The sequence below is a fragment of the Camellia sinensis genome, chromosome 11 (genome assembly GCF_055761805.1).
Source record: "Camellia sinensis isolate YWXY chromosome 11, ASM5576180v1, whole genome shotgun sequence".
In the NCBI taxonomy this organism is placed as follows: Eukaryota; Viridiplantae; Streptophyta; class Magnoliopsida; order Ericales; family Theaceae; genus Camellia; species Camellia sinensis.
This window is the reverse complement of record NC_138971.1, coordinates 112,878,456-112,888,833: the sequence shown is the minus strand read 5'-3', so window position 1 is coordinate 112,888,833 and position 10,378 is coordinate 112,878,456.

Here is a 10,378-nt window from a genome sequence, read left to right as displayed (position 1 = left end):
TCACCGTCCAGCTCGCACCGCCGCTTCACTCTCGCGCCTCTCTTCCACCTGTCCACATCGCACCGCCGATCCACTTCCTCCATCGTTCATCACTGACACCTCTTCCACCTCGCACCGCCGCTCCACCTCCTCCATCGTCTATTGCCGCCGATCTCCTTCGCCGCCGGTCACAGTCACCAAACCATCGCCCCGGTCGTCCTCTCTCTCTCTCTATGTGACACAGATCTGAGATCTGTTGTCGATGATTTGTTGATGATTTTGTTAGCTAAGATCAGTTGATGTTTGATGATTTTGTTGATGATGATGATCTATGTTGATGTTAGCTGAGATCTATTTTTTTTATGTTTGATGATGTTAGCTGAGATCTGTTTTTTTTTTTTGGCAGGGGAATTATCGGGTTCGGAGAAACCCGATCCCCGTTAGGGAACAGAGATGGGGACGGTAATAGGTTCCCCGTCGGGGATCGGGGCCGCAGACGGGGGATTTTTTTGCCATCAGGGACGGGGAGGGTGATCCCCAGCCCCAGCCCCACCCCGCCCCGCCCCGCCCCGTTGCCATTCCTAGTCCTTATGTAGCGATCTTAATTTTTCATAAGTCATTATTTATTATTATTACTTTATTTTATTTTTGATTTTATTAATTGCGTGGATACATGAGAATTTAATATGTTATTTAATGTAATATTTAATTATATATAACTTATCCGAATATATATATATATATATATATAAAGGTGTTATATATATATTGATCTTATATAGTATATTTTGTATTTATATAATAAAATATAATATAAATGTAAAGCTATCTATCTATCTATACTATATATATAATCAAATGTAGTGGTTTTGTCAAAAATCTGTAAATATTCATTCCTAAATTCTCATAATTTTAAAATTCTCTCTTTCCTACGTGGCAACTCTCTTTGATTGCCTTTTGTGTTTTCTATTTTCCTCCATTTTCTATTTGTTTGATTAATTAAAATGAAAATTAATTTTATGGCTTATGGATAAAGATTTGAATTTCAAAATTCCTCCATATAGATAAACATATAAAAATTGATAAATAATTTATGAAAATTAATTTCATGGTATACAGATAAAGATAAAAATTAAATACTTAATTTCATAACTTATAGATAATTTAAAATTTCTTCCCATAAATAAGCATATAAAAATTGATAAATAATTTATAAAAATTAATTTCATGGCCTACTGATAAAAATAAAGGTTAAAAAATTGATTTAAAAAAAAATTACTCATGTTTTTTGCCCTTCATTTTGTACTTTAATTAATTTCATTGTAAATAAACATATAAAAAAATCATAAATAATTTATGGAAATTTATTTCATGACATTTAGATAAAGATAAAAAAATTTAAAAATTATTTGAAAAATAATAATTTCATGACTTATAGATAAATAAACATATAAGAATTGATAAATAATTTATAAAAATTAATTCCATGGTCTACAGATAAAGATAAAGATTAACTAATTGATTTACAAAAAAAACAAAATAATAATAATAAAATTTAGATAAATATATGATTTGTTAATCTATATCTATCAAAAATATATCTATCTAAATCTTTATTTTGGTTTACTTATATAGATAAATAAACATATAAGAATTGATAAATAATTTATAAAAATTAATTCCATGGTCTATAGATAAAGATAAAGATTAACTAATTGATTTACAAAAAATAATAATAATAATAATAAAATTTAGATAAATATATGATTTGTTAATCTATATCTATCAAAAACATATCTATCTAAATCTTTATTTTGGTTTACTTATATTTTTTTTCTCCTTTTATCACATATTATCTTTTTTTATTTTGAATTTTTTATCTTGTGAAATACTCTTATCTATAACTTCTTATCTCCTCTTAACCTACTCCTCATAATTTTTATTATTTGTTATTATCTATCAAGTGATAAAGATATCTATACTATATATATAATCAAATGTAGTGGTTTTGTCAAAAATCTGTAAATATTCATTCCTAAATTCGCATAATTTTAAAATTCTCTCTTTCCTATGTGGCAACCCTCTTTAATTGCCTTTCGTGTTTTCTATTTTCCTCCATTTTCTATTTGTTTGATTAATTAAAATGAAAATTAATTTTATGGCTTATGGATAAAGATTTGAATTTCAAAATTCCTCCATATAGATAAACATATAAAAACTGATAAATAATTTATGAAAATTAATTTCATGGTATACAGATAAAGATAAAAATTAAATACTTAATTTCATAACTTATAGATAATTTAAAATTTCTTCCCATAAATAAGCATATAAAAATTGATAAATAATTTATAAAAATTAATTTCATGGCCTACTGATAAAAATAAAGGTTAAAAAATTGATTTAAAAAAAAATTACTCATGTTTTTTGCCTTTCATTTTGTACTTTAATTAATTTCATTATAAATAAACATATAAAAAAATCATAAATAATTTATGGAAATTTATTTCATGACATTTAGATAAAGATAAAAAAATTTAAAAATTATTTGAAAAATAATAATTTCATGACTTATAGATAAATAAACATATAAGAATTGATAAATAATTTATAAAAATTAATTCCATGGTCTACAGATAAAGATAAAGATTAACTAATTGATTTACAAAAAAAACAAAATAATAATAATAAAATTTAGATAAATATATGATTTGTTAATCTATATCTATCAAAAACATATCTATCTAAATCTTTATTTTGGTTTACTTATATAGATAAATAAACATATAAGAATTGATAAATAATTTATAAAAATTAATTCCATGGTCTATAGATAAAGATAAAGATTAACTAATTGATTTACAAAAAAAAAATAATAATAATAAAATTTAGATAAATATATGATTTGTTAATCTATATCTATCAAAAACATATCTATCTAAATCTTTATTTTGGTTTACTTATATTTTTTTTCTCCTTTTATCACATATTATCTTTTTTTATTTTGAATTTTTTATCTTGTGAAATACTCTTATCTATAACTTCTTATCTCCTCTTAACCTACTCCTCATAATTTTTATTATTTGTTATTATCTACCAAGTGATAAAGATATATAAAAAAAAAGAATGGTTGGCTATGAATAAGAAGAGTATTAATAATTAAATAATGAAAGCTGTATGGGAGAAGGCAATACAAAAATCTCACAAAATTATTTTCCGTCACTATATTTATCCGAGGTAATAATTTGATATTCTTTCTTTTAATTTTTAAAAATAGTTTACATTAGATCATTGCTATGTGTTTTTTCTTTTTCTGTCTTTTTATTTTTTTTATAAGATTGTTATTTGTTATAGTATTTTTTCAATCTCATCTCTAAATTTCTCTTTCAAATTTCTATTTTTTTAATAATAAAGTTTAGAACTAATTTCTTATCAAATTTGTTTTCTTGGTGCTTATTTTATTGAAAGATTGAGACAAGTAAAACTTTCATATGATAAATGAAATTAATGAATATAATACAAAGATGGTAGAGAAATACTACATGACATGGATAGGCCCACGAGGCATACAGACATGGATAGGCCCACGAGGCATACAGCCCACGGCAAACCGCCCCGAACCCATTGCCTCGGACCCATAGCATAACTTGATTGGCAAAACCCAGGACAGCTGGAGTCCACCTGGACGTGGAGGGCCAAAGGCATTCGGACACATGACAGATGAGACACAGGCCACATCAGCAGACAAAGATCTACAGAGTTATTGACACAACACATCACCATTAATGCAGCCCATCACAGCATTTATTACGACAACACCTCCCCGTCGGAACAGAGCCCCCTCACCCTGAACAAGGTAAGCTACGGCACAGGCTTTCGGCGGAAAGGGGGGCACGTCACAAAGGACAGTGAAATGATTACCAAAAGATATAAGCAACAAGAGAAGCACAAGAATAAGATTAAGCTTTTCATCTCTCCATCTTCTTCGCTACATTTTCCTGTTTTTCTTCTACTAATTCTCTCGCCGGAGGGTTCACTGGGGGACTGCCCCGTTTCCCTTTGGACTTGTTTGCAGGTCATTTGACGGAATCACCACCCGAAACCGGAACCTGAAGAACCTGGGCTAGCCTGACCCATCCACTCGGGACGAACTGTATCATCAGTTGGCGCCGTCTGTGGAAACTTAGTGGTGTATCCGTGCGCTAGTTGTGTTCACTACCGCCGGAGCCCTCCCTTCTCACCATCACCTTTCCCTCTTGCCCGTCCAGGTGTATGGTCACGACTAGGTCCATGGCTTCTCACCACAACGCCGCCGATTACCAAACAGATCCTTCCCACCCAACCAACCCACCACAATATATCATCGAGCTCACCAACAGCATTAACCGCATGGCCGAGCAAAACCAGGCCCTGATCAATGCGTTACTCCAAAGAAACCCCCCCGTTCCACCTCCAAATATCCCACCCAACCAAGGAACAACCCCAGGCCATACTGCTTCACAACCCCCTCCGCCTAACCCAGAAGGCTCGCAGCCCCATCCTCCCCAACATGAAAACCTACCACCCCCACCTCCACGCCCGCCAGTCGTAGCACTGGCTCCTGAGGGGGAAGCTAGCAGTGTCCAGCCTCCATTGACCGACCATGGCGACAACATTCCCTTCTGGGACGCTGAAATCCGAGCTATGAAACTTCAACTACAAGGGGTCATGCAGAACATTCAGCACAAGCCCTCAGTCACCACCAACTCGCCTTTTGTTGCCTCCATCCGCGACAAACCATTGCCTGCCAAGTTCAAGATGCCTACCGTTGACTCCTTCGATGGCACGACGGACCCAGCCGACCATCTGGAAGCCTACCGCACCCTCATGATCCTCCATGCCTTCCCTGACGAGATCATGTGCCGAGCTTTTCCAGTGACACTGAAGGGATCAGCTCGGCTGTGGTTTAGCCAACTCCCGGCGGACTCCGTCTCCACCTTTCAACACCTCAGTGACTCTTTCCTGAGCCACTTTATTGGAGCCCAGCGTCAGAGACGCCCAGCCACCCAGCTCCTTAACATTCGTCAGACCGATGGGGAGTCGCTCCGCAGCTTTGTCACCCGGTTCAACACCGAAGCCCTTCAAGCAGCGGAGAATGACGACAAGGTCATCCTCACTGCTTTCATGGCCGGCCTGCGGTCGTCTGATTTCCTTTTCTCCCTCTCCAAAAACCCTCCAACCACCATGGCAGCTCTACTATCCAAAGCCCAGAAATACATAAATGTTGAAGATTCCCTGGCCGCTCGGCAAGAGCCGACCCCTAAAAATCCGACCCCCAGAGAAAAGAGGAAAGGACTCCGAGCCCAGAACCGCCCAGTATAATAGCCAAACACCCCACTATAATGACTGACCCCCCCGAACCGACCGGTCTACTTCAACCAGACCGCCCGGTCAGTTTGAGCGGTACACACCTCTCAACTCCCCCATGGAGCACGTCCTCAATCAAATCCAGCGGGACTACCCCCTCAAGTGGCCCCTACCGTCCCGAAACCCTTCCACCCGGAAAGATCAGTCCAAATACTGCCACTTCCACCAAGACCATGGCCATACTACCGACGAGTGCATCAACCTCAAAGACCAGGTCGAGACTTTCATCCGCCAGGGCCGCCTCAGCCGATTCACAGACCCCCTCCCCGCACTGAGGCAAAGAACTGACCTTCCCAGGAACAATCGCCGACGCACACCACCCCGCAATCAAGCCCCACCAAACGAAGGCCACGATCGCCCGCCACCACAGCCTCGGCCTCCGGGCAATCCCCCTCCACCAGTCGGAGAAATCAGAGTCATTTCGGGGGGCCTTGCTTGCGGGGGGCCATCCCGCTCGGCTCAGAAGGCAGAACTCAGAAAAATCAGGAAAGGCTCAAACAAAGCAGTGGCGACGGTGGATCGACCTCCCAAACAGTCAAAACAATGGATCGAACCCATCACCTTCACCGACACCGACTGTGCAGGAGTCCGTTACCCACATGATGACCCCCTTGTCATTTCCGCCATCCTCTCCAACTACAAAGTCAGACGAGTCCTCGTAGACAACAGCAGCTCTTCAGACATTATCTTCCTCAATTGTTTCCGCCAGCTCAAGATTGGGGAAGAGAGTTTGTCTCCTCTCCAAACCCCTCTGGTCGGCTTCACCGACGACCGCATTACCTCCATCGGCTCCATCGATCTACCTATCACCATTGGCGAGCACCCGCGGCAGACCGCTAAGTTGCTCACCTTTCTTGTGGTCGACTGCCCCTCTGCTTACAACATCATCCTCGGCCGCACAGCCCTCAACGCCTTCCAAACCATCACATCTACATATCATCTTGCCATCAAATTTCCTACCGATCTCGGTGTCGGCACTGTCAAAGGAGAGCAGACCGTTGCCAGGGAGTGTTATGTCGCCTCGCTCAAGGAAGTCAAGTTAAAAGAGGCCATGATCATCGAAGGGCTTGACGTCCGAGATGAGGACGAGCTGGTCAGAGGTGAACCTGTAGAGGAACTTATTGAAGTTAACATTGATCCCACCAACCCAATCAGAACCGCCAAGATTGGCAGCCAATTACCTTCCCAAGTCAAGGCCGACCTTACTGCTCTCCTGCCCGAGCACAGAGATGTATTCGCCTGGACCCATTCTGACATGCCAGGCATCGACCCCTCCTTCATAACCCATCGCCTCAGCATCGAGCCCCACTTTCGACCCCACCGCCAGAAGCAACGCATTTTCCATCTGGAGCGCAACACCCTCATAGCCGCCGAAGTTGACAAACTCCTCGAGGCCCAATTCATCAAAAATGTGGACTATCCTAGGTGGTTGTCCAACGTGGTCCTCGTCCGCAAACACAATGGCAAATGGCGGCTCTGTGTCGACTACTCTGACCTGAACCGAGCCTGTCCCAAAGACAGCTACCCCCTTCCCCGCATAGATTTGCTGGTCGACGCCACGGCCGGTCATCAAATGCTCAGCTTCATGGATGCCTTCTCTGGGTACAACCAAATTCTGATGCACACATCCGACCAGGAGCACACATCATTTATCACCGACCGAGGTACCTACCACTACTGTGTAATGCCGTTCGGATTGAAGAATGCTGGGGCCACTTATCAACGGCTGGTTAACGCCGTTTTCCACCACCAAATAGGTCGGAATATGGAAGTCTACGTCGACGACATGCTAGTCAAAAGCAAATACTCCTCCGATCACCTTGCTGACTTACGTGAGACCTTCGCCACCTTGCGCAAGTACCAGATGAAGCTCAACCCAGAGAAGTGCGCCTTTGGCGTAGGGTCTGGTAAATTTTTGGGCTTTATGGTCAGTCAACGCGGCATCGAAGCTAACCCTGAGAAGATCAAGGCCTTGGTTGAGATGCGGTCGCCTAGGACGGTCAAAGAAGTTCAGAGACTCACGGGCCGAGTGGCGGCCCTCAATCGGTTCATCTCCCGTGTGACAGATAAGTGCTTGCCCTTCTTCAAAGTTCTTCGGCAGACTTTTGAATGGACAACTGAATCCGAAGAGGCTTTCCAACAGTTAAAGCAATGCATGGCCAACCCCCCCTTCTCTCCCAAGCAATCACGGGCGAACCCCTCTTCCTCTACCTAGCGGTATCGGAAACCGCAGTCAGTGCAGCTCTCCTCAGAGAAGATGGCTCAATCCAACGGCTGGTCTATTACATCAGTCGGGCTCTCAGGGGCGCGGAGCAGAACTACCCCTTGCTGGAAAAACTGTCCCTGGCCTTGGTCATTGCCTCCAGACGACTCCGCCCATACTTCCAAGCTCACTCCATTGTGGTCCTCACCGACCAACCCCTGAAGAAGGTCATGCAGCAACCAGAACTCTCAGGTAGACTAATGCAGTGGTCCGTAGAACTCAGCCAGTTCGACATCTCTTACCGCCCTTGGACAGCAATTAAGGGGCAGGCCGTACCTGACTTCATCATGGAGTTCACCAAGCCGACCCCGACCACAACACCTCCGCCCCTACTAACTCCAACAGAGCCAGAAGATCCTCATTCTTGGACTCTTAATGTCGACGGATCATCCCGAAGAGAAGGAAGCGGTGCCGGCCTCATCCTCACCTCTCCTGAGGGCGGCTACTTCAAATGTGCCCTCCGTTTCTTGTTTGAAGCAAGCAACAATGAAGCCGAGTACGAGGCATTAATAGCAGGACTCCACCTCGCCAAGGACATAGGGGTCAGCCACCTCCGAGTTTTCAGCGACTCCCAACTCGTCGTCGGTCAGATGACGGGGGACTTTGATGCCAAGGACGACACGATGCAAGCTTACAGAGACCTGGCACTCCCCCTTGCTCGCCTCTTCAATACCTTCCACATCAGGCATATTCCTCGGGTAGAAAACTCCAAAGCAGATGAGATGGCTCAGTTGGCTTCTGCTGACCATCCTACTCTCAGCCATGATGTCCGCGTTGAATATCTACACCACTCGGCCGTTTCACCCGATCTACAAGCTATACAATACATTCAAAATGAACTTATCCCTTGGGCATCCGACATCCTCCTATTCTTGACCACAGGAGCACTCCCAGATGACTAGCAGCAGGCTTCCAAAGTCCGATCCCGAGCGTCCAATTACGTCATTGTCGACGATATATTGTACAAACGCGGCTTCTCCCGGCCATATCTACGGTGCCTCAATCCAGCGCAAGCAACTTACGTAATGCAGGAGATCCATGAGGGGATTTGTGGTAATCACTCAGGAGGCAGGTCCTTTGCCCAGAAGATACTCCGTACTGGGTACTTTTGGCCAACTCTCAATCAGGATGCGACCGACTTCGTGCTCAAATGCGATAAATGTCAACGCTTCGCCAACATCCCTCACGCCCCTCCTACAGAGTTAATCACACTCTGCAGCCCTTATCCGTTTGCCAAGTGGGGGATCGACCTGGTCGGTCCGCTTCCCACCGGTCGAGGTCAGACCAAGTTCGCGATCGTTGCCATTGATTACTTCACCAAGTGGGTCAAGGCTGAACCCCTTGCCACAATCACCGAGCGGAACACCACCAGGTTTATCTGGCAATCGATCATTTGCCGATTTGGCATCCCTCAAGCCATCATCTCTGACAATGGCAAACAATTCGATAACGCGAAGTACAGAAAATTTTGTGCAGATCTCCACATCCAACCGTGCTTCTCCTCCCCCGGTCACCCCCAAGCAAACGGCCAAGTTGAGGTCATCAACCGTTTCCTTCTGAAAATCATCAAAACCAAGCTCGAAGCTGCTAAAGGCCTTTGGGCTGAGGAACTGCCAAATGTACTCTGGGCTTACCGAACCACCGCTCGCACCCCCACTGGTGAAACTCCTTTTCGCTTAACATATGGCGCTGAGGCGGTTATTCCGGTAGAAGTCGGATTGCCCACCCCCAGGATTTTACATCCGGATCTGGCCGCAGCCGAAGAACTCCACCGAACAGAATTGGACCTCGTCGAAGAGCTCAGAGAGACCGCTGCTGTCAGATTGGCTTCGTACCAGCAGAAAATGAGAACACACTACAACCGCCGAGTCCGACCACGAGAGTTTTCCGTAGGGGACCTTGTCTTACGAGAAGTGACTCTTGCTACAAAGAATCCAACCGAGGGCAAACTGGCAGCCAAATGGGAGGGGCCCTACGTTGTGAAAACCCGACCACGACCAGGCACTTACCGACTTCAAGACATGGAAGGTCGATACCTGCCCCATCCCTGGAATGCGGAACATTTGAAGCGTTACTATTAATAATTCGTACTTTTGTATTGACAATATCGTTGTATTTCCCTTTTTATACATAATGCAAACTCCGCCTGGTGATTTCGGTTTTCATAATTCAACTGTCTCTATGTCGCTCCCATAACTTTTTCACTTACAGCATTTCAAAAGCCTCGGCCAGACGGAGCACTTCAAAGGCCTCAGCCAGACTGAGCACTTCAAAACCTCGGCAGACCGAGCACTTCAAAAGCCTCGGCCAGACCGAGCACTTCAAAAGCCTCGGCCAGACCGAGCACTTCAAAGGCCTCAGCCAGACTGAGTACTTCAAAGCCTCGGCAGACCGAGCACTTCAAAGGCCTCAGCCAGACTGAGCACTTCAAAGCCTCGGCAGACCGAGCACTTCAAAAGCCTCGGCCAGACCGAGCACTTCAAAAGCCTTGGCCAGACCGAGCACTTCAAAAGCCTCGGCAGACCGAGCACTTCAAAGGCCTCAGCCAGACCGAGCATTTCAAAAGCCTCGGCCAGACCGAGCACTTCAAAAGCCTCGGAAGACCGAGCACTTCGAAGGCCTCAGCCAGACCGAGCACTTCAAAGGCCTCAGCCAGACTGAGCACTTCAAAGCCTCGGCGTACCGAGCACTTCAAAAGCCTCGGCCAGACCGAGAACTTCAAAAGCCTCG